Here is a 4,612-nt window from a genome sequence, read left to right as displayed (position 1 = left end):
CACTTATGGATTACCTTAATGCATCCATTATTTGCGTAGAGTACTTAGTGCCAGTGGCCAATGTATGTTCAGCTGCAATCAATGTAGACATTGTTCTTGGTGCCTTATCAGAGCACCTAGCTACACTACAAGGGTTTTTGCCACCAAGTACTAACTCATGTTTTGCAGAGGGGTCAAATACTTTTTTTTCCTCATTAAAATGCAAATCATTTTATAACATTGGTGACATGCGTTTTCTGGAATTGTTTGTTGTTAGTCTGTCTCTCACTGTTCAAATAAACCTACTATTACAATTATACACTGATCATTTCTTTGTAAGTGGGCAAATGTACAAATCTGCAGGGGGGACACAGGCCTGCTCTGTCATTAGTCTGACCTTAATGCATTAATTAGTTGCGTGCAGTTCCCACCTCTCTATTGGCAATGTACATATCGTATACATTAGTGGCTCAGCATAGCTGCTCTCCCTAGTTACATAACTCCCACACTATTTACACTACATGTTAGTCATAGGTGGACTCTCAAATAGATAATCTGTAACTGACATAGGTAATCTCTCCATCACGCCCAAATAGATTTTGGCACTTAGACGTAGCAGTGGTGTGAGGGTTGTAGTCATAGGTAGAGCCCCTTATATATGTAAGAGTGAGTCCTGTACAGATAACATACATGGGAGATACATGGGTGAGTCATCTGTACTTTATCCACATAACAGACGCTGGGCATCTTTTGGAATTCACCACTAGCCACTTTGTGAACACTCGGTGTGGACATATGACAAACTATTGGACAAGTTGACTTTATCTGCACATCACTGGAATGACATATTCAGCTGTAGGCGGATACAGAACACACAGGATGATAAGAATACAGCGTTTGGAAGACCCAGGACATTTTGAGTATTGTAGGTGAAGGCTGTTTGGACATATTGGATGATTTATTAGTGGTTTGAGGTATCGGAACAGCATTAGTTGGATATATAACTCACGGTGAGACATTTCCACTAGGAGCATTAGTTGGATATATAACTCACGGTGAGACATTTCACACTAGGGTAAGTCAGGACAAGACCTATGTTATGAAACAGGAAATATATCTAGTGTATTTGATGACACATTTTTGGAGATTACTGCAAACAGCCTTGACTGTTTTTAGGAGGAGCCTCAGCCATATATAAGGATTAGTTACACAGACAGTGCTAATTCCAGTGTATATTTTGCAGCTGAACCACGAAGACCGGTTTATTGCTAGTGTCAAATACTTTAGGAAACAATAACAAACAATAGAAGGTTATAATGTCACATGACCGTTATTCAACGTACAATAACAGAGGTGAATGGTATTACCAGCAACACAATATGGACCTAGAAGTTGAAGAATATACAGAAATAAGAGAACCAACACCCTCTCCCTTGAGCAACATGTAGACCGTGTCACGGATCCTCAAGTGTCTACACCACAGCAAGAGGATGCAGTAGTCCTAGATCCCAAACACCCAATATCTCAAGTACCTCACACTCCACAGCCGACTCTTGATATACATGGGTCCAATGTGCACAAGACCAAGCCAGTAACAGCTTTACAGTCGCAAGGGCCATTATTCTCCACACCACCCCGATCTGAAGCAGCTGTCACCTATGAAGAACTAGAGCCTGATCCCAGTCTACAGCACCTTGACAGCGATGGCGCAACAGTGTTGTCAATTGCAATGGTGAAACAGTTGATTATATGCTCCACATGTACAACAACGTTCAACAGAGCAGTCATATGTGAGGCGTACTTGATTCAGCTGAACAGACCCATACAATGTGCTTGTGGCTGTGTATTATGCACACTGTGTTACAGTAAACACCGGGGGTGTCACCTACACAATGTGATATCCACAAAGGCCCTTGTAAGCACCACAGCCAGCACCCTTGCCAATTGCCCTGCTCTGGAGCATGTAGGAGACTGGGATCTGGAACTCAACGAAGGTGATATGTTCAGAACTGACAATGGAAGCGATGCCCAGGTGCAGCTGCTAATGAATGAGGCGCAATTCCCTGACGTTGATACCCTGAGATCCGGTATGTATATTATTATTCGTAGATCTCTCCATGTAATGTAGCTGGACTGACAGTGTTCTCTTTCCCACACAGTGTTCAACAATCTCATCACAAAAAAAGACACAATGTCCTTCAAGTACTGGGTAAACAAATCAATGCCAGAAGAGCTGGCCTACAGATATGTCTGCATCTCTCATACACCTGGTTTCTGGGATCACGTCGTGGTGGGAACCCGGGCCCTTCCCAGAACGGAGAACATGATCGGACCCGATGAGTTCTTGCCAAGATTGTTTAATGTGTCGCTAGGTTCATACAAGTTACATTGGTGCTGTTTTGTTCTGAAGAAACAGATCATTCTAACTATGTGGTGCACTTCGAAGCCCAGGGGGGAGGGTCAGTGTAAGGTATCCACGCTGGTTGAAAGCGCACTGAAGAGCTTTACCGCAAGCATAGAGTTTAGAAGAATGGTATTCTATCTGTCTAGGTGGTTTACAGCTCAGTACGTGTCCCCACCACACAGGCTGCTTAACGTTGTGTTAGATTGTAAACCTAGTGAAGGTCCTACTTTGGTCCATGTCATAGCTTTCCTGGCTTCAAGCCTAGGGATGGAAAAGATAACACCTAACTTCTCCCAGCATAGGGCCAAGGATGATCAGAATTACAGTTTCAATATCAGATCTGCCGGTACCATGTTCTCATGCCCCTCAGAAGGCACTTCAGAAGGTATGTACATCAATATTGTTGAGGAGTTTAGTTCCTACCACAACGGTTGTAATAATGCAATGGGTCTCACGAGGCTGTGTACCACAGCAGAGTTGTACAGTTACCTTTAAAAGTCAGTTTGTACGGTCTCACTTGCCTGTTGTGTGGCCATGTGGTGAAAGTGATGCCTATATGACCTTTTATGTATTGGTTGACAAGGGTCCCTTGACTGATGAAATGATATCTGGTGCTGTTCCTAGATTTTGTGATATATAGAGCTGTGTTCAATTGTATACAGTTTTATACATTTGACCATTTACACTGGTTCATGTCTATATATTGTTATACCTACTCTGTCCATTTTGTACCACTGCCCTGTGTGTATCTATTCACTTGAAAGTAAATATATTTTGTACATAGTTCAGTTGTGCTATATGCATTCATTAGGATTTTACAACTGTTATGCACTTTGAAGCCCAGGAGAGGGCAGTATAAGGTTAACTTGTTGTACTCCTTCTGGTCCCCTATCTTTGAAGCCAATGTCTTTGACATTTTGTAAATAATTAGACAAGGCACAAGTTCACCCTACCCCGGTCAAAATGTAATGGTTTGTACTCTGACATGTATATATGTATGTGTATGTATGCAAAAGTGCATTGTTGAATAAAACCCCCAAATAACAACCAAGAGTATTATGCTTTTTATTTCAATTTCCAATATCATTACTTTATATGACAACAGACTATATTACCTATTGCATGGATAACACTGACATTCAATAAGACAGAGTGTAACATTATAAAATAAAAAAGGCAGTTGATTACACACGGGAGATGTTCACCCATGCCCAGTCACTGACACACTGAGCACATTGTGGTTCTGAGACCATGAACTGAGCGGAGCTACCCTCATGTATCCAATGGGAGCTCTGTTGTCTAACTGTGACTGGCTCAGATTCTCTCTCTCTCTCTCTCTCTCTCTCTCTCTCTCTCTCTCTCTCTCTCTCTCTCTCTCTCTCTCTCTCTCTCTCTCTCTCTCTCTCTCTCTCTCTCTCTCTCTCTCTCTCTCTCTCTCTCTCTCTCTCTCTCTCTCTCTCTCTCTCTCTCTCTCTCTCTCTCTCTCTGTGTGTGTCCAATGTGGGCTATTCTTCCCTCCCACCCTTTCTCCTCCTCTCTTCCCTATTTGCAGCTATAACATTCAGACCGACATAATGGGCAAACTATCTTTGGCTGACATGGACACAAACGTGCTTTGTTGAATAAAACACCAAAATACCAAACTGAGTATGTCGTTTATTTATTTCTTAACTGCCACAATGTCACAACATGTGCTTATACTACATCTACTGCTGTTATAGCTTTTGTTCTACTGTATTCGCGGTATGCGTCCTGAACGCTCACTCTAGTGACAGGTTCTCTCATATCCTCCAAATCCCTTTGAACAGCCAGGGTTAGCACCTGCCTGTTGATGTAGGCCGAGGCGTTGAGTTGCAGTCCCACATTGTCAGAGAGTGTCTTCACTGCCCCAATTAATCTCCGCACGTCCAGTCTTCCCCGGAGCGCTCCTAGTAGATAACGGAGGTCCGACCTCTCCATTTGAGTGGAAATCAGTTCGTTCTTGAACTTGTTGTACTCCTTCTGGTCCCCTATCGTTGAAGCCATAGAGTCTTTGAGCAGGTTTATGTTGACATCTAAGCTTGCTATGGATCTCGAAACGGTGTTTATTGATCTGTCAACAGCGGCCTCTTCCTTCTTCCTACTCAGGGTTAGCTTTTTCTCTTGTTCCATGGGGTCCATGTACAGAGAGGTGAAGAAATTTACTCCGCATGAGAGTACGAAATCGGCACACTCCCCGGGCTATGTTGC

At 43.0% G+C, this 4,612-nt stretch overlaps 1 long non-coding RNA gene across 1 annotated transcript; it reads left to right on the top strand.

Moving 5' to 3' along the window:
- Positions 1 to 607: 607 nt before the first annotated feature.
- Positions 608 to 3,166, top strand: LOC106598274 (uncharacterized). Its single transcript, XR_014393120.1, has 2 exons — positions 608 to 2,066; positions 2,139 to 3,166. It is a non-coding gene; the product is annotated as an uncharacterized LOC106598274 (long non-coding RNA).
- The last annotated feature ends 1,446 nt before the right edge of the window (positions 3,167 to 4,612 follow it).

Source organism: Salmo salar, chromosome 08, assembly GCF_965601325.2.
Source record: "Salmo salar chromosome 08, fSalSal1, whole genome shotgun sequence".
NCBI classification, from domain to species: Eukaryota; Metazoa; Chordata; class Actinopteri; order Salmoniformes; family Salmonidae; genus Salmo; species Salmo salar.
Note: the sequence above shows the minus strand (reverse complement) of the source record. Positions and strands in the feature narration are given on the sequence as shown.